This window comes from Carcharodon carcharias, chromosome 3, assembly GCF_017639515.1.
Source record: "Carcharodon carcharias isolate sCarCar2 chromosome 3, sCarCar2.pri, whole genome shotgun sequence".
In the NCBI taxonomy this organism is placed as follows: domain Eukaryota; kingdom Metazoa; phylum Chordata; class Chondrichthyes; order Lamniformes; family Lamnidae; genus Carcharodon; species Carcharodon carcharias.
Genome location: NC_054469.1, coordinates 93,427,103 through 93,448,556, shown reverse-complemented (window position 1 = coordinate 93,448,556; position 21,454 = coordinate 93,427,103).

Below are 21,454 nucleotides of genomic sequence, written 5' to 3'. Positions count from 1 at the left end.
GGTGACACAACATGGCAGAGAGTGGGCCAAATGGGAGGCCATGGTTGAGAAGGTGAAGAGTAGGAGAAATTTTACTTATCCACATGGGACCAGAAGGCTCTTCAGATAAACTCCCAGAAGGCTGTGTGTGCAGATAATAAAGTTCAATACATATCAGGAGTCTAGCTCCAAGGATCAGGATGCAGCACAGGAAGTTCAATGACTTCATACTGGAGTTCAATGTGAGTAAATGCATCTTCAAATGCCATATCCTACAAATGCCCCACTCACTTCATACAATGGGTCAATGCACCACATCCTCATCACTCGCCTACCACTCACCTAACATCAATCAAGACTCAAACCCAAAATAAGTATGCCTCACCCCATCATCACAGACTTCGCATTCATTAAGCCTCACACCTACAACTCATAGCTTACAGACACCATCAGCGATTTGACCACGATAGCCACATCACCCAAACAGATTGCACTACACTGAATGGCGCACTCCCCTCTCTCTTGCAACACCATGTGACGCATAACTGGAGGCAGTAGAAGCTAATGAGAGGGGCAGGTGCACTCGCATGTCTTTACCCTGACGGAGGAAACAGTGCTTTTCATAACAAATCCTCCTTTTCATATTCCACTCCTCTCACATTCCACAATTCTGTCTGCTTTACAAGATGCAGAAAGTGGAAGTGAGCAGCTCTTGCTTCCACCCTCCCCTCACCACAACCCCAATCTTGTGGCTTTCTTTATTCAGATACTCAAGAATTGTCACTTAACCAGGCCAGAGTAGAAATGAAGGAATTGTAAGAGCAGGAAGATTGTGATGAGGAAGAAATTCAAACCACCAGCTCAGATGCTGACACTGTGTGCGCTTTAAAGGGTAGCATAGAATTAGGATCTGCACATGGTGTGACACTGGTGTAGTCGGGGAGTTGTGCTGAGCTCCAACTTCTGACTCCAGAATTCGGTGCAGGACTGGATGCCAGAACCCACCTTCTCCAGGGCATTCTCTGTGGCTGCCAAGGAATTCTGTCGCTGGGCTTCTGCTAGCAGGTGGTGATAGGAGAGAATGGCGTTCTTGGGGAGTCAGAGGCAGAATCTGTTGGCGCCTGCTGAAGTGGAATGGGAAGCAGAAGCCCTGAACATGGGCTGAAGTGGGGGTGGAGCCAGAGGCCCTTAATGTGGACCGGTGGAGGTGGAGCCAGGAGCCCTGAGCACAGGATGGAATGGGAGAGGAAACAGCAGCAAGAGCCACAAACACAGCAGCCAGAAACGTCAGATGGTGTCTGAAGAGTCGGTCAGGGGAATTGGAGCAGGCATACAGCTGCTAGAGACCAAGGGGGACCATTGTAACGGATGCAGCAGACCAAGTGAATCGCAATGCACATTCTGCTGAGTTCTGCATGTCTGCAATGTAGGCAGTGGAAACATTGTGTCAACATCTCAATGGTCTGGTCTACCACGTTTCGTCTGGCAGCATGGTTTTTGTTATATGCATGCTGCTCATATGTGCATGTGTTGTGCACCAGAGTCATGAGCCATGTGGTCAGTAAATAGCTTTAAAATAATTGGCTGTAAATATCCTTTTTTTATATAAGATCAGCCATGATCTAGTTGAATGGCTGATTGAGCAGACTTGAGAAGCTGAATGGCCTGCTCTTGCTCCTATTTCCCATGTTCCTTTGTCATCCAATAGCCACCATCTTTGTTGTGGTGGTTAGAAATGCAGATGGCACAGTGGACTGCACAGAATGAAGGTATCACAAATGCTGCCAGAATACGAGACATTGGCCTGCAATATATGGTCACACACCAGCTGGGCATCAAAGGAGTGGAATCTCTTTTGGTGGTGGTACATCTCAGAGTTGACATGCAGTGTCCACAAAGTGACCTGTGTGTAATCAATGGTATTATCCTGTACCATGTGGAAGCCTGCAAGCCTTGCAAAACCACATGCTCGAGCCACCTGCTTCTCTCCAAATTTACTTTTTGCATACAAAGCCTCATTCACTTTCCTTTTGCAACACTAAACAGAAAGCTGGGAGATGTTATAAGTACTGCTTGCTCCATCCTGATGCATGAGAGTTCATGACCACGGTAACCTTCACAGCCATTGGCAATGCCATCCTTATCCTTTGCCCTGGTCTGAGGTTGCAGTTGTGGCTGTAGCAGGTGACGGTGAAGCAGTGACACCTAACATGCTCTCCCTCACTGAAAGTTGAGGTACAGGACCACTGTGGTCATATATGGCTGTCTGCTGTGAACCCTGCACCCCCTTTTCTCCTCCCTCTTGAGCAGCTTGTCCTCCTCTGTATCACCTCTTCTTAATCTCCCTGTCATAACAATATTATAAATAGGAGCAAGAGCAAACCATGTGACCCATCGAGCTTGCTCTGCTATTCAATACAATCGTGACTGATTATCATGAAAATATAATCATTTTCATAATAATATTGTGACTTATTGCAAAATAGGTTATTAGTGGGATTTGGATTAGTTTCTGTGTGTAGGTGTGTGTGTGGGGTTTTAATTGAATTGCAGGCAGCTAGGACGGAATTTTCCCAAATTTCCACTAAGCGGGCGGGTAGAACGATGTTTTACTTGCCGGCTGTGATGGTGGGTTTTCATGCTGTATCATCCTGAACACATTTCCATGGTGGGCGGGCTCTCATTCACCTGCTTACCATCATCCTGTCGCTGCATCACACTGGACGCCAGGCTTAAAGTCCAGCTGCAAGTGCACATCTCAGAGCTTCCAGAACACCACTGCTGCAGGGAAGACATGGCCCTAAAATTAAAGAAGACTGCAGCCCCCTATTTTAATGGCGGGTCTCTCGAGCGACTTTTGGACACTGTGGAGGCCCGGTGGGATGTCCTGTATCCCCGATCTGGCCTCAGGATGGGCTGCAACATGACCAACCCTGGCTTGGGAGGTGGCAGCAGCAGTGGTCAGCGCTAACACTTTTCAGAAGAGGACAGCCACCCAGTGCCACAAGAGAATGAATGATCTTCTCTATTCTGCCAGGGTAAGTCACTCTTTTCATTACTCTTAATGTACACACTCAAACCCATCACACATCCACAGGGCCCTCACTCACTGATAGTTCAAGGGACATCACCATTCACTGTTTCACACTCACTGTCATTGTCCTCATCCCATCCATGGGACCACTCACCACACAAGCCAGGCATACTTATCATCTGGCCTAGCAGGCGTCCTGCTTACACTTTCTCCGTCTCTATCCATGCGGACAAGCTGGCACAGAACAAGAGGGAAAGGTTGCAGACCGGTGGCGGAATGCCCGAAATCAAGATCCTCATGGACTTTGAAAACAGCGCCATCCATCTGGCCATTCTGGACAGGTCCTGTGCTGACGGTGAGGTCAGTGGTGTTCTTTCAAGTGAGGATCCAGCAGTGCAACACCGATCAGACAACCATGCCATAAGTAATGTGTCCTGTTTCACAGGCCACTGTCATGCACTAATGATCTCCCCTTGCTTTCGCAGACACATCTGGGAAACAGCTGATGGAGTCCATGACCCAGGGCCTCCAATCAAGCCCGAAGAAACCTCTGGAGAGGAATCTGGAGGCACATTCTCTGAAGTCCTGTCACAGCGCTCACCCACACCCTCCACCAGCGCAGACACACACCTCGGTGGGGCCTAGAGTAGCCTTGGGATCACAATCTGGTGAGCACATCGCACTGTCTGATCCAAAGCAGGAGGTGGCAGGGACTTCCTAGGTTTCCGGCACTCAGAGGACTGCTGCAGGCCAGAATGTTGCTGAGCCCGTCAGATGATGAACCCCTCGACTTGGTCATGACACAGTTGCTGGAATAGCAAGAGGCAAGCTTGGGAACATCAGGAAGGGCTATCCACCACACTCCTCAGGTTGCAAAGCATGATGGCGGTGTCTGTCCACCTTCACTCTGAGGTGATAGTGCCAGCATGCCAATGTACTGAGGTCACAACTGGTAGGATGGGGGCTGCCATGGAGACCTTGGTCCAGGACTTCACTCCTGCATTGCTGCACGGGCTCAACTCCTTTGCTGATACCATAGTTGGCCTCCAACGGTATGTATGCGAGAGGAGTGCCAGGCAGGTGGATCTCACTTCAGCTACCCCTTCTCCTCAAGGAGTCAGCCTGGGACTCTCAGGCACCCAAAGAGAGGAGGATCAGGAGGTGTATGCTCTGGTCCCATCCATCCAGGTGACTCCGAGATTGTCCGGCCCATCCAACTCTCCTCTTCCTGTGACCTCAGCAACTCTAGCTCCCCAGGCCAAGGAGGGTGTCACTGCCACACAGCAGGACCCTGAAAGCAGGCCAGGGCATCCAGGTCTCAGCCCTCCAGAGGATGCCTGCAAAAGTCACCACAGACAGGGTGTCACATTCAGCAGGCTGCCTCCACCTCCGCTGCGAATGTCCGGGGAGCACCAAGACGTAGCGGCAGGGTTAGGAAAGCTAAGGAGAATTGGTTGCACAGCCTGGGCACAGGTGTTAATCACTTATACATAATGTTCACTATTGTCAATAAACTCCCAAGATAAAGGCAGGTGTCTCAGTCCAGGGCCTCTTCCTGTGCTCTGTGCAACCTTCAGGCCAAAGCGATGGTCCAGCTTTACACTCCCTGAAGATACTACTGATGCCTGCACCTCAGCAGTGCTAGTCATTGCTGCCAGAATGTAGTAGGCAGGCGCCACGGAGTTCTCTCATTTTCTCTGTGTGCTCTCAGCACCTTTAAAGAGGGGCTGGCCCCCATCTCTTCATCATCTATGACCATTGATGCTGTTCACCAGCTCCTGAAGAGCTCAGGTGCTGAAGCTGACAAAGCATCAGTTACTTCTAAAGTTTCATGGCTGCATCTCTATGATGTGACCTTGATCATGGAGAATAAGCAAGCTGCTCTCGGCCAGATAGGATTCAGACATTCTCAGAAGCTCTGTGAAGATTTATGGAATGTCCTCAAAGTATGTCGCTATCATCTTCCTGCAATTGGTCAGTGGGAGTGGGGAGTGCTGGAGAACTTGGTGGCATTTTGATGCCTCTGCATTACTCGAGTGGGAAGATAAGCTAGGAGCTCGACTCCAATCGTATTAACGTGGCTGCACCTGAACTGTCTTAGTTGCAGAGGAATGGATACTTTGTACAGGTTTCCTGAATGCGTGGCCACTTCCCTCGCCCACCTTAACCCCCATCCAACATGCTTGTGTGCAAAGTATCACACCCCCCGCCACCAGTCGTCTCAATGGCAAGGCTGCACTTGCACCCCCACCCCACAATTCATCTCAGAAGCTGGCTGCACCTGCCCCCTGCACCCCCTCAGCTTCAAAAGTTACCTCTGAGGCAGTGCAGCTCTTAACCCCAAACCCCAATGCCCCTGAATCCTGCAAAGCAACAGGCAACCCTGGCAAGCTCTGCAGAACATTGCTGTTTACTTGCCTCCAGTTCACTCAAAGTGCAGGCCGCCAAGTGCACGTTGCCTCTGTGCTGTTGTGAAACACATAGGTGTGTTTTCCTGTCAATGTGGACGGACGATCCAGCGGGGGTGCAAGAGCCTGACGGGATGGCCTGATAATGATATGCTGATGTTATACAATAAGGTTCCCGATGGCCGAAAGCGTGGCCTGTCATCTGCAGGCTGAGCGAACAATCGCGACCTGCCTTCCATCCATCGTGAAACTGATCAAGCCATATTGTCCGCTCATGCCTTCTATCATGCCCGCTGCCAGCTGGCACAGAAAATTCTGCCCCTAACCTGAGCGCTTTGGTGCAACAGAAGGGAAACTAGGTTTAAAATGATAAATACATAAACATGGTTAAAGTTTTAGAATGAGAGGTGTGAAGAATATTTGCATTTTTAGATGAACCAGATTAATGAATTTCATTGAGATGGTAAGGTGTTACATCCAGCCATAAGAGGCTAAACCAAACTGTGTGTTTATTTTTCCCAAAGATTACTGATAATATGAATGCTTTGAAAGATTTATATTATAGAAAAAGCAAAGTTGCAAAGACATATTGGACAATGGAGCTTAAATTAAAAAGGGAGAAACATGTATAAAGGAGATGAGATTATTTGTAAGGAAAGAAGGCATTCTAAGATCTAACAAGTGTGAAAAGCCTCCAACCTCCATTTACCATGCTGCTGTCTCCAGGAACTGAAGCTAAGATAATGCATTTTAAATATCACTGTCCAGGGTATTGTGTGCAATGCCGGGGTCTATTGAAATCTATTTTGTTCTACTGTTGCCTTAACGGTGGTGTAACTGGGAGCTAGATTAGTTAGAGGAGCTAGGAGTTATCATAATAGTAATCTGTAGACCTATATATGTGCTTAAAATAATTTCTTTTATTTATAAATGTTTAATTTAGTTTTGCAAGAAAACCTCTTACGACTTGGTCGTCTTATTACTACTGAATTCAAGGCATGTATCTCAAAATAAAAATACAAATTGCAAAACAGTTGTGGCAGCTGTTTCAAGTTCCCCTCCGGGATTTGAGCAGCTCAGCATTTACCATCCACTGTGACATAACACTGATCTTCTCCCTCAACTCCACTTTCCTGCCTGCTTCTCATATCTCTTGATTCCTTGAGAGACCAAAAATCTGTCCGTCTCAACCTTAAGTATATTCAACATTGGAGCAGCCACAATTCTCTAGGGTAGGGAGTTCCAAAGAATCACAACCCTTTGCCTGAAGAAGTTTCTCCTCATCTCAGTTCTATATGATCAACCCTTTATGCTGAGACTGTGCCCCTGCATTCTATTTAGGGAAAGCAACCTTTCAGTATCTACCCTGGCAAGAGCCTTCAGAATCTTATATGTCTCATTTGTCTAAACTCCAGAGAACATAGACCCAATTCACTCAGTTGTTCATCAAAGGACAACCTTCTCATTTGAAAAACGGATCTAGTGAACCTGCGTTGTACTGCCTTTAAGTATGCCCTCCTTAAATATGGATACAGTACTCCAGGTGTGGTCTCACTAATGCCCTGTACAATTGTAACAAAACTTCCTTACCCTTATACTCCAATCCCTTTGTAACAAAAGTCAAAATACCAGACCTGCTGATTATTTCCAGAATTCTGGTATAAAGCATACCATTTGCCTTCCTAATTCCTAACTTTGTGTGATTAGTCACAAAATATCTAAGTCCCTCTGAGTGCAAACATTTCTCAGTCTCTCACCATTTAAAAAATATTCTGTTCTTTAACTTATACCAAATTGGTTAACTTCACATTTCTCCACATTGATTTCCATCTGTTATGTTCTTGCTCACTCATCCAACCTGTTTATATCCCTCTGCAGCCTCTTTTTGTCCTCTTCACTGTTTGTTTACCCACCTAACTTAGTATTGTCAGCAAACATGGATACGTTACACTCAGTACCCTCATCTAAGTTTTAATATTGGTTGTAAATAGCTGAGGCCCAAGTACTGATTCTTGTGTTATCGCCTAAGGTACAGCCTCTAATGTGAAGATGTCCAGTTCGTTTCTATTTTCTGTTTTCTGTCCATTAACCAATCCACAATTCTTGCTAATATATTATCCCCCCAATCCCATGAGGTCTAATTTTGTGTAATAAACTCTTCCGTGGCACCTTATCGAACATTTATTGAAAATCTAAATACACCACTAGTTCCCCCTTATCTTCCTTCCTATTGCATCCTCAAAATCTAACAAATTTATCAAATAAGATTTCCCTTTCATAGATCATAATTGAATCTGCTTAATCTTATGATATTCCATGTACCCTGTTATCACATCCCTAATAATAGATTCAAGCATTTTGCCTACAACTGATGTTGGGGTAACTGGCCTACAGTTCCCCATTTTCTCACTTCCTGTTTTCTAAAGTGACCTCTCCATGCTTAGAACTGTAAACTTTGGATCATGACTTGGGTGTAGCTGTAACATTTGAAGAAATGTATGCTTCTCAATTTAACAGGAAGGAGAGGCATACAAACTTGACATTAAGACAGAGCAGTGGTAAAAAAAGTCTGTATAAGGTCTATTCATGGACCTAAAGATAGGCTGAACTCGAACTTGGCCACAAAATGGTCCTGTGTCTTTAAAATCACTGTTCCTGAAATGTTCCGTCACTGATGCTTGCTTGGCTTGATTCATCTCATTCCCAAGAACCAGATCCAGCATTGCCTCCTTCTTCATTGGACCAGAAACATACTGATCTAGAAAATTCTCCTGAACACACTTATGAAACACTTCCTCTCTCTGCCTTTTACATTATTACCATTCCACTCTATATTCAGATAAATGAGGTGTCTCATCATCATGACTGTATAGTCCTTGCACCTCTCTGTAATTTCCCTGCAAATTCTTTGCTCTATATCTATGCATTATTCGATGTCCTTCAGAATACACGCTGTTCAGAAATAAAGATAGTTTAAGTAAGTTATATTTGTATTTGTGGGTGTTAGGAATAGTTTTAGTAAGTTTTTGCTTTAAGTTAAGTTTAACTTGTATTTCTGCATTTGTGTGTTAAGAAAAAGGGGAAGTTGAGTTTCAGTTTCACTTTAAAAGATGCCTGCATTTTAATTGTTTTACGATTCTTGAAGGGAAGTTAAAACAAACACAAGGTTAAAAGAAACTGTGCTCTTGCCTAGCAACAGGAGGCCCCACAGAGACGGAAAAGCAGTTTAAATTCAGTTGGAAGAAGTTGCCAGCAGAAGCAGCTTAGGCAGGACAGATAGCAAGTCCCAAACCAAAGTTCAGCTAAAGCCAGGAATCCAGAGAGGCTGGACAGCAGGACAGATAGCAAGTCCCAAACTGAACTTGAAGTCAGCTGCCAGGAGAAGCTGGGTAGGAGATGAAACTGCAGGAACGGGTTCCAGGAACTAAAGAAGAAAGTTCTCAAATCCAGGGAAGTTGAACAGAATCTTCGCCTAAATGGAAACAGGAAACTCTTGTGTAAAAGACGGAGTTCTGTGAGGCCAGTTGGCTCACGGTGTGACAAGCATCTTGGGGGGGGGGGGGGGGGGGGGCGCAGTTGAGGAGAGATCCATACCATCTGTTTGGGGTGGCATCCGTCACTTGGTTTCAGAGCGGGGTGTGTCTTACCACAGGTCACCTATTGGTTTGCACAACTGTGTACTAACTGTGAACATTAGAGTATAAGATAGGTTTTGTAACTCATGTCATCCTTACATATCTGTTTATATCTATAAAGGTATAGTTGTAGGCGAAGGAGTATTGGAATATAGTTCATTTTTTCTTGTTTAATGAATGTTTTATGCTTTTGATAAAAGTTCATCAGCTGACCCCTGTGACTCTTTCCAGTAGCCACTCTCCAGGTTCCTAAACAAAAAATAAAAGTTAGGTCCTATTAAGCTGGGTTCCACCCTGGGATCAGACTTGTCCAGTAGTAACATCAGCTGGGTTCATAACAACACAGTAGTATAATGTAACCTCTATTGTTTCTTAACTCCAACCAAATAGATTCTGTCCATGACCCTTCCAGGACATCCTCTCTCTCCAGCACTGTAATATTCTCCTTAATCAATACCACCAACCTTTCTTTCCTGACCACCTTGTACCTAGGAATATTTCATACCCAGCCTTACTCTTTTTGGAGCCAGATCTCCAGTATGACCATGACAATATATTCCCACCTGGCTATTTTCACCTGCAGCTCACCAACCTTATCTGCCATTCTTGGTGCATTTACATAGATGCACTGTAAGCTATCTTAGATCTTCCTTAGATAGTCTGATCCCACCTAATACCTTACTATTTCTTACCCTAGAGCACCTTGCCTATGCGTGGTCTTGTGCTGTTCAGCTTATTAAATATACATTAATGAGGAGCTTGCCAATTCTCGTGGCGGGGACAGGCAGGAGGTTGCAGTCCCCACCGTTACCTCATGGGGTTGAAGGTCTGGGTGCCAAATTTAAAGTGCACCCGGACAGTCTGCACTACCCCTTCTACCTTTGCCCGGTCACTGCTCCACCCTTCCTTGCTAATCCTCCATCCCTTCCTTGGTCATTCTCTATGCAACTTGCGCTGCCACCACCTGGTCTGAAGAATAGGTTAGCAGAGAGGACAATGCAGCAGCAACTCACCATTATTCATAGAAGTCTACCTCGGCAGGTACATGCCACTAATGTGCAGTCATGAATGTCAATATTCTAATTTCTTGTTGGTGGAGAACTTAATTTGGAGTGGAACTTAATTTTAGTGAATTAGACTTTTAATGAGCATGATTTTTTTTTTATTCATTCCTGAAATGTGGGCTCCGCCAGCTGAGCCATCATTTATTGTCTATCCCTAATTGCCCTTGAGGAGGTGGTGGTGAACTGCCTTCTTGAACCGCTGCAGTCCATGTCATGTAGGTACATCCACAGTGCTGTTAGGGAGGGAGTTCCAGGATTTTGACCCAGTGACAGTGAAGGAACGACGATATATTTCCAAGTCAGGATGGTGAGTGGCTTGGAGGGGAATTTCCAGGTGGTGGTGTTCTATCTGCTGCTCTTGCCTTCTAGATGGTAGTGATCATGGGTTTGTAAGGTGCAGTCGAAGAAGCCTTGATGAATTCCTACAATGCATCTTGTAGATGGTACACACTGCTGCTACTGTACATCAGTGGTGGAGAGAATGAATGTTTGTGGATGTGGTGCCAATCAATCGGGCTGCTTTGTCCTGGATGATGTCAAGCTTCCTGAGAGCTGTTGGAGCTGCACTCATGCAGGCAAGTGGGGAGTGTTCCATCACACTCCTGACTTTTGCCTTGTAGATGGTGGACAGGCTTTCGGGAGTCAGTAGATGGGTTACACATTGTATGATTCCTAGCGTCTGACCTGCACTTGTAGCCACAGTACTTTTATGGCTAGTCCAGTTCAGTTTCTGGTCAATGGTAACCCCAGGATGTTGACAGTGGGGGATTCAGTGATGGTAAAGCCATTGAACATAAGGAGCAATGGTTAGATTCTCTCTTGTTGGAGATGGCCATTGCCTGACACTTGGGTACTTGGGTGGCGCATATGTTACTTGCCACTTGTTAGCCCAAGCCTGGTTATTGTCCAGGTCTTGCTGCATTTGGACATAGAATGCTTCAGAAACTGAGGAGTCATGAATGATGCTGAACATTGTGCAATCATCAATGAATACCCCCTCTTCTGACCTTATGATGGAAGGAAGGTCATTGATGAAGCAGCTGAATGTGGTTGGTCAAGGACACTATCCTGAGGAACTCCTGCAGTGATGTCCTATAGCTCTGACCTCCAACAACCACAACCACCTTCCTTTGTGCTATGACTCCAGCCAACAGAGAATTTTCTCATCCGATTCTCATTGACTCCAGTTTTGCTAGGGCTCCTTGATGCCACACCCTGTCAGATGCGGCCTTGATGTCAGAGGCGGTCACTCTCACCTCACCCCAGGAGTTTAGTTCTTTTATCCATGTTTGAACAAGGGCTGTAATGAGCTGAGGAGCTGAGTGGCCCTGATGGAACCCAAACTGGGCATCAGTGAGCAGGTTATTGCTAAGCAAGTGCCGCTAGATAGCACTGTTGATGACCCCTTCCATTAATTTACTGATGATGGAAAGTAGGCTGATGGGGCGGTGATTGGCTGGGTTGGATTTGTCCTGCTCTTTTTGTACAGGACATAGCTGGGCAATTTTCCACATAGCCGGGTAGATGCCAGCGTTGTAGCTGTACTGGAATAGCATGGCTAGGGGCATGGCAAGTTCTGGAGCACAATTCTTCAGTACTATTGCTGGAATATTGTCAGGGTCCATAGTTTTGTATGCAACCACAACCTAATCGCTTGGCATATCCCCCACTTTACCATTACCATCAAGCCAGGGGATCAACCCTGGTTCAACGAAGAGTGCAGGATCACCTATAGATTGTCATAGTCTTTGCAGTATCTGGTGCCTTCAGCTGTTCTTGATATCACGTGGAGTGAATTGAATTGGCTGAAGACAGCCACCTGTGATTCACGGGGACCATAGAGGAGGCCAAGATGGATCATCCACTTGGCACCTCTGACTGAAGATTGTAGCAAATCCTTCAGCTTTATATTTTACACTGATGTGCTGGGTTCCTCATCATAGAGGAAGGGAATTTAAAAAAAAAAATTGTTGATGGAATGTTAGCATTTATTGCCCTTGTTCAGAGTCAACTACATTGCTGTGTGTCTGAAGTCATATGGAGGCCAAACCAGATAAGGATGAAGGACTCAAGCAGACTGCCCTGAAGAACATTAGTGAACCCAATGTGTTTTCATGGTTCTGTGGTCATCATCAGACTTTTAATTCAAGATTTTTATTGAATTCAAATTTCACCATCTGTTATGGTGGGATTCAAACCTGGGTCCCCAGAGAATTACCCTGGATCACTAGTCCAGGAACAATACCACTATGCCATTGCCTCCCCTAATATTTGTGGAGCTTCCTCCTCCAGTGAGTTGCTTAATTGTCCACCACCATTCATGACTGGATTTGGCAGGTCTGCAAAGCTTAGATCTGATCCATTGGTTGTGAAATCGCTTAGCTCTGTCTATCATTTGCTGCTTATGCTATGTGGCAAGTAGTCCTGTGTTATAGCTTCACCAGGTTGACATCTCATTTTTAGGTATGCCTGGTGTTGCTCCTGGCATGCCCTCCTGCACTTTTCATTGAACCAAGGTTGATCCCCTGGCTTGATGGTAATGGAAGAGCCGGGTGATAAGGTTACAGATTGTGGTTGCATACAATTCTGCTGCTGGTGATGGCCCACAGCGCCTCATGGATGCCGAGCCTTGAGTTGCTAGATCTGTTCGAAATCTATCCTATTTAGCATGGTGGTGGTGCCGCGCAACACAATGGAGGGTATCCTCAATGGGAAGGTGGGACTTCATCTCCACAAGGACTGTGCGGTGCACTCCCACTGATACTGTCATGGATGCATCTGTGGCAGGCAGTTGGTGAGAATGAGGTCAAGTATGTTTTTCCTCTTGTTGGCTCCCTCATCACCTGCCGCAGACCCAGTCTATCAGCTTTGTCATTTAGGAATCGGCCAGCTCGGTCAGCAGTGGTGCTACCGAGCTACTATTAGTGATAGACATTGAAGTCCCCCACCCAGAGAACATTCTGCGCCCTTGCCACCCTCAGTGTTTCCTCCAAGTGTTGTTCAACATAAAGGAATACTGATTCATCAGCTGAGGGAGGGCAGTATATGGTAATCAGCAGGAGGTTTCCTTGCTCATGTTTGACCTGGTGCCATGAGACTTTATGGGGCCTGGAATCGATGTTGAGGACTCTAAGGGCAACTTCCTCCTGACTCTATACCAATGTGTTGCCACCTCTGCTGGATCTGCCGGTGGGATAGGACATACCCAGGGATGGTGATGGTGGTGTCTGGGACATTATCTGTAAGGTATGATTCTGTGAGGATGACTATGTCAGGTTGTTGCTTGACTAGGCTGTGAGACAACTCTCCCAATTTTGGCACTAGCCCCCTGATGTTAGTAAGGAGGACTTTGCAGGGTCGACAGGGCTGAAATTGCCATTGTCATTTCTGGTGCCTAGGTTGATGCCAGGTGGTCCGTCTGGTTTCATTCATTTTTTTTGTGATTTTCTAGTGGTTTTATACAACTGAGTGGCTTGCTAGGCCATTTTAGAGGCATTTAAGAGTCAATCACATTGCTGTGTGTCTGGAGTCACATGTAGGCCCAACCAGATAAGGATGGCAGATTTCCTTCCCTAAAGGACATTAGAGAACCTGATGGGTTTTTACTACAATTGACAATGGTCATGGTCATCATCAGACTCTTAATTCCAGATTTTTAATCGAGTTCAAATCCCACCATCTGCTGTGGCGAGATTTGAACCCAGGTCCCCAGACCATTACCCTGGATCTCTGGATTACTAGCTCAGCGACAATACCATTACATCATCACCTTGCTAACGCATGCAAAAGGATTTCATTTTTCATCGGGAAGCTTGGCCCACCGTTAACCCACCTTTAAAGGCCCGAGAACTTAATTCCTAAAGTTCATCCCACTGTCAGGAAACTGATTTTAGGCCTCCCGCCAAATTAAGTTCCCCCGCCCGCCAAGCTTCCCGGTGCTGGCGGGATCAGAAGATTTGGCCTCTGGAGCTTGAGCTCCTTCAGCTGACTACACTTCTGCAGATATGGTTGTCCAGGAAATAAGAAGCACCCTGGAGTTCCCACATAGCATCATCACAGATCATGGATCTGCATTAGACAGCTGAAGATGTCTGAAAGGCCTCTGTTTATTAGACTACCACATAAACTTATCAGAAATAAGCTTAAGACTTAAAAAAAACTTCAAATTTAAAATTTAAAACCTCACACTTATCAGATCTGGTTTATTTATTTTAGTTCCTTATGTTAGATCCTCCTTACCTCAGTAGCTACCAACAATCATGATCTCACCTTGGGCTCAGCTCCTGCTCCTTGTTCACATTTTTACTTTGTTTTGTTTTGTGTTCTTTCCTGCTCTCTATCTAAATATCCTCTCTAAATGATCCTGGAATTGAAATTGCATGATTTTTCCAGGCAGTACTGTAGTGAGGGGCTGGACTCGGCCAGAATCTTGCCTGGGGCATCCTGTGACCTGTTTGGGAGCAGAACCTCAGTGTGCCTCAAGCTAAGCAATTGATATCGAGAATGGGGCTGGGGGAAGGCTGGGTGTTCCCAATAGAAGTTCGCAAAGTTGTCCTATTTGAAAGGCTCGTAAGTCTGTGCTGTAAGCTATCTCTGAATGCCTGCAGAAAAGGTTTAACCAACATGCTAGGAGGTTCTCGCATGCAAAATGAGTGTGCGCAAGATGCCTGGTATTATGAACCCTTATGGAACCTGGAAAATGGGTGCAATGCAAAACAATTTCTATGCTTAAAAGTCTAACGTAATAAGTAATGTGACTTCTTAATGAAATATATCACAACTGGTCCTTGTAGTTCCACCCACCCTCAATTATACCTTCCTTCATTGCCTCCTGCATTTGAGTTCTCTGTCTTTTTAATTGAAGAACTTACTGTTTTAGTCATATTCCTTCGAGTACTATGAGTAATGCAACAATATTTTATGTTACTCAGCAAAAATATCTCATGCTCCAGATTTCTGATTAAAATTTTAGTCTAGCCACCCCACCCTAAAGCCTGCTAACATTCTTTTAATACTGTGTCATAGTCGTAGCCATTAGCACTGGCTCCACATCAAGAATAGAATAGCTCTTTATTTTGGGTGTCTGCAGAAATTTACATTTATGCTGGCAGGTAGCACAAAAAAATGCTGTAGTAAAGTTATGCACAAGCACGATTGTATGCTAATGAATACATAGGCTGGAACTTTCCATTCTGGAGACTAAGTCCAGTTGCAGGCAGGAAACTCCACGTGATTCCCACTTGGCGGCAGGGTGGGTCAACAAGCGCAATCTTCCACTTTTCAGCTCATTAGTTATGCATCCATGAGGAGTGCGGCGAATCTCATGTTGGGGCAGACAGGAAGTCGCCCACCCCACCATTACCTCATGGGCTGGATGGTCCTGGAGCGATATTTAAAGAGCACCCGGAAACACTTTCACTTGTTCCAGGCCAGGAGCTCCACACTACTCCTCCAGAGTTCTTGCATCCACAGCTCATTCTGGAGAAGCTGGCAGATGTGAGAAACCACAATCTTGGACATATGAGGGCCCTTTGGGCATTGTCTTTCCCTCATCCCTGGATAAGAGCACCACCGGCGATACACACATTGTCAGGCCAATCTCACTATTGCAGTGTTCCATGTTCACCAGCATCTTGATGTTATAGAGGCCCCGCTGCCTCTTGCTGCTCAGGCCCTTTGCTCCTCCTGGCCCTTTGCCAAATGGTGATAGGCCCTCCTTCTCCTCATCTGGATGAGAGCCAATACCAAGGCAGGGTTGCCTGCAGCCTGCATCATTGACCCCTCAGTGGATGTGTGAATGAATAGAGGTGATACATAAAGTGAGCATGTCCTTTGCAGGTTTCCCTCCATTTTAAAGCCAGCAGGTTAGTACTAATCTCTTTACCTAACCTGTGACTAGACATGGCAGATAAAAGACATCCTGGAGGATCAGAAATGGGTGTTCCTCCCGTTCATATGTGTATGCATGTAGAGACATTGTCTTTGACCAGGATAATGAAAATCACTTACAAGAAGCCTCACACAGACCACTTGTCTCCATTTCCCTCAAGACTCTATAAAGAGATCATTGCCTCGGCAGCATATAAAGTATGTCATAAATGATCAGCTGTCCTTTTTTACTAACAGGCAGCTTGATGTTCATTCTTGACCATGCACAAATTAGAATTATCAGAAAGCTTAACCATTCACCAAGGAGGATAGAGGCTTGGAGTCGTGAGTTGGCTGTCATTCACGAGCCATGCCGCTTGGAGGCATCCACCCCCCTCCTCCCCTTCATCCCTGTCTCTGACTGCAGCCGATGACAAAGGGCACAGAAGAATGGCAGCCCCACACATTACTGGGGTCTCGATGTTATGAGATCCATGAGTTGAGAACAAAACTGCTGCCGTGTGGGCTTTGCCTGAGAGAGGAGAACACAATTGAGCATCTTTGACATCCAATTTCCTCAATTATTAGGGTGTCCCTTTAATCGGTCACTTGTGCTGACCTTAAACTGCACCCACCTGAAAATATTCTCCTCCCACCTTGAGGGATCTCACTAACTGACTAACTGCATGGTCAAGGTAAGTTTGGAAAAATGGTGCATGCCACCTTTCAAACTTGCTCCACCACCTTCTACCCTCCCCCTATAACCTGCCAACATCCCCCTATCACCTTTGACTCGCACAATATCACCATTCCTTTTCCCTCTCTCACCCTTGAACCTCAAACTGTTACCCTGGACCCTATTATGATCCACCTCCACATGCCTTTCCTCCCCCCAGAGCTGACACCTGTTACCAACCCCATGCCCACATTGACCCCTTCTGTTATCCGAGCCACCAGTCTTATCTCCTACCATGATCAACCCGATGAGACCTTTACCTAGCAGACTCACCCTACTGCATCTCACTCCCTAACCTGACTGTGATTGTTCCCTCCTATTGCCAGTAACCTGAATGCACAACCCTATCATTGAAACCACTGACTCAGCCCTCTAAGGCACTTTCCCCCAACCCTTCCCTGGACATTCTGCCCCCCTCCTCACTCCCCAGACACTCTCCCACCCTTCCCCTGTAAGCCTGCTTCCCATGCCCAGCCTTGGTGCAGCATTTACTATCAGCACTCAGGTGAAGTTATGCAAGGTATCCGAGAAGGTAAAAACAACATCTACTGACCTTGAGGTTGTTGATGAAGTGAATTTCGTCAGATGCACAGCACTTGTATACAGTCGGGAAACAGACCGTTCCAAATTCTTGCTGGCGAGTCACTTAATTTGGAGGAGAAACAGGATTCTGGCAAGTTGGTGTTTTGTTGAGCATTCATGAGATGCAAATTAATGCAAATGTGATTAATAACAAAGATCAGCAGGAAACTAAACCTGCCTGTAACCCGCTATCAAAGCAGGAAGAACAAAATTCCAAAGTAATTACCTACCGGCGGGAAACTAACTTTCTCTATTACCTCAAATTTAGTGCACCTGCCCGCCATGATTCCACCCATGAAGTTTGCTGAGAGGTTCTGTAGAACATTTAAAAGGAAAAAAAAAATCACCATTAATCTTGAGGACGTTATTTTCTTTTTATACATTCTAAAGGAACAGAAACATTTTTTTTCATTCTTAGGATGTAGGCATCGCTGGCAAGGATGATATTTTTCACCAATCTCTAACTGTGCTTGAGAACGTGGTGATGAGCTGCCTTCTTGAATTGCTGCAGTCCATGTGATGAAGGTGGGTAGTGCTAGCATTTTGACTCAGTGATGATCAAGGAATTGTTTCCAAGTCAGGGTTGTGCGAAAGGGAACTTGCAGGTCTTGATGTTTCCACATACCTGCTGCCCTTGTCCTTCTTGGTAATAGAGGTCACGAGTTTGGGAGGTGCTGTTGTAGAAGCCATGGAGATTTTTTTGTAGTTCATCTTGTAGATGGTACATGTTGCTGCAATGGTGCACTGGTGGTGGAGGGTATGAATGTTTAAGGTGGTGGATGGGGTGCTGATTAAACGAGTTGCTTTATCCTAGATTGTGTCAAGCTTCCTGAGTATTTTAGGAGGTACACTTATCCAGATCCACTCTTGACCTCCTGATGGAAAGAAGCTCATTATTAAAGCAGTTGAAGATGGTTGGGCTGAGGATACTACCCTGAGGACCTCTTGCAGTGAAGCCTTGGGACTGAGATGATTGACCTCCAACAACCATAACTATCTCCCTTTGCTGGTTATGACCCTAACCAGCAGAGAGTATTCCCCCGATTCCCATTGACTCCAGTTTTGCTAGGGCTCCTTGATGCCACACTCAGTGAAATGCTGCCTGAGATCGGGGGCAGTCATTCTCACCTCATCTCTGGAACTCAGTTCATGTTTGGACCAAGGCTGCAATGAGGTCTGGAGCTGAGTGGTTCTGATGGATTCCAAACAGATATTGATGAGCAGATTAATTTTGAGAAAGTGTCGCTTGATCACACTGTCAATGGCATCTTTCATTACTTTGTTGACATTTGAAGTGGACTGATGGGGTGATAATTGGTTGGACTGGATTTGTCCTGTTTTTTGTGGTCAGGACATACCTGGGCAATTTTCCATAATGCCAAAGTTGTTCTGGAACAGCTTGACTGGAATTGCGGCTAGTTTTGGAGTACTAGTCTTCAGCACGATTGCTGCGATGTCTTTGAGGCCCATAACCTTTTGCTGTATTTGTGCTCAGCTGTTTTGTATTGATTCGTAGGGTGAATAGAATTGGCTGAAAACTGACTTCTGTGATGGTGGGTGCCTCTGGAGGAGACCGAGCTGGATCATCTACATAGCACTTCAGGCTGAAGATGGTTGCAAATTCTTTGGCCTTGTCTTTTGCACTGACATGCTGGGCTTCACCATTATTGAGGCTGTAAATGTCCATGGAGCTTCCTCCTCTGGTTAATTTAATTGTCCATTACCATTCAGAAATGGATGTGTCAGGATTGCACAGCTTTGAAATGATTCATTAATTGTGAAATTAATTCTGTCTATAGTATGCAGCTTCTGCTCTTTAGCATGCATAAAATTGTAGTAGCTTCTCCAGAGTGGCACTTCATTTTCAGCTATACTTGGTGCTGCTCTTGTCATGCACTTCTACACTCCTCATTGAACGATGGCTCCCTGGCTTGATGGTAATGGCATATGCCAAACCATGAGGTTAGAGATTATGGTTAAATATAATTCTGCTGCTGCTGATGGCCCACAGTGTCTCATGGATGCCCAATTTTGACCTGCCTTATCTGTTCTGAGTCCATGTAATTTAGCATGGTGGTAGTGTCATATAACATGATGGATGGTATCCTCAATGTGAATACAGGACTTTATCTTCACAAGGACTCTGCGGTGGTCACTCCTTCCAATGTTGTCACAGACAGATGCATCTGAAACAGGTAGATAGGTGAGGGCAAGGTGATAAATGTTTTTACCCATGTTGGTTCCTGCAGACTAAGTCTGGCAGATACATACTTCAGGACACAGCCAGCTTGGTCAGCAGTGGTACTAGGCTACAACCTTGGTGATGGTCATTAAAGCCAATTCGATTCACTCCACAAGATATCAAGAAACAGAAGGCTGAAGGCACGGGATACTGCAAATGCTATGGGCCCTAACAATATTCCGGCAATAGTACTGATGACTTGTGCTCCAGAACTTGCTACCCTACTCAGGCTGTTCCAGTACAGCTGAAGTCCAGAAGTGAGGTGAGAGTGACTACCCTTGACATCAAGGCCACATCTGACAGAGTGTGACATCAAGGTGCCTCAGCAAAACTGGAGTCAATGGGAATCAGGGAAAAACTCTCCGCTGATTGGAGTCACACCTAGCAGAAAGGAAGGTGGCTGTGATGGTTGAAGGTCAGTCATCTCAGCTCCAGGACAGCATTGCAGGAGTTCCTCAGAGTAGTGTACTAGACACAACCACCTTCAGCTGCTTCATCAATGACCTTCCTTCCATCATAAGATCAGAAGTGGGCATGTTCGATGATGATTGCACAATGTTCAGCACCATTCACGACTCCTCAGACACTGAAGCAGTCACACTTGGACAATATCCAGGCTTGGGCTGGCAAGTGGAAAGTAACATTCATGCCATACAAATGCCAGGCAATGACCATCTTCAACAAGAGAGAATCTAACCATCACCCCTTGACATTCAATGGCATTACCATCACTGAATCCCCCCACTATCAACATCCTGGGGGTTACCATTGACTAGAAGTTGAAATGGACTAGCCAAATAAATACTGTGGCTACAAGAACAGATCAGAAGCTAGGATTCCCGTGGCGAGTAACTCACCTTCCGACTCCCTAAAGCCTGACCACCATCTAAAAGGCACAAGTCAGGAGTGTGATGGAATGCTCTCCCCTTGCCTGGATGAGTGCAGCTCCAACAACACTCAAGAACCTTGACCCCGTCCAGGACAAAGCAATCCGCTTGATTGGCAACCCAACCACAAACATTCACTCTCTGCACTACTGACAAACAGTTGCAGCAGTGTGTACCAGCTACAAGATGCGCAGCAGGAATTCACCATGGCTCCTTAGACAAAACCTTCCAAACCCACAAGCACTACCATCTAGAAGGAAAAGGACAGCAGACAGATGGGAACACCACCACCTGGAAGTTCCCCTCCAAGCCACTCACCACCCTGACTTGGAAATATATTGCTGTTCCTTCACTGTTGCTGGGTCAAAATCCTGGAGCTCCCTCCCTACAGCATTGTGGGTGTACCTACACCACATAGACTGCAGTGGTTTAAGAAGGCAGCTCACTATCACCTTTTCAAGGGCAATTAGGGATTAGCCAGCGAAGCCCACATCCCTTGAATGAATAATAAAGAAAATGTCCCTCACCCAGAGTACATTCTGTGTCCTTGCTACCCTCAGTGTATTTTTTTCAATTGGAGGAGCAATTGATTCACCAGCTGAGCAAGTGCGGTAGGTTGTAATCAGCAGGTGGTTTCCTTACCCAGGTTAGACCTGATGCCATTAGACATCATGGGATCCAGAATCAATATTGAAGAATCCCAGGGCCAGTCCCTCTTGACGGTTGTTTCAAATATCTGGTTCATGGTTCATGTGTTTTAATACATAATTTTTAGTTTTAGGAATTAAAGTTTAACTGTATAAACATGGGATAAATGCAATTAATGTAGCTTGGACGTTATTACACTTAAAAGGTTGGCCATGTTGCTTTAAGAGGTTAAAATCTAGAATGGTAAGATCATTAAACATCAGGTGAGGTAACTTAGCTGAATGACACATTTATCTCGACTCTCTGTTCCCTGCTAGTTAGCCAATCCACGCATACCTAAAGGTGAGGTGTCAACCTGGTGAAGCAATAAC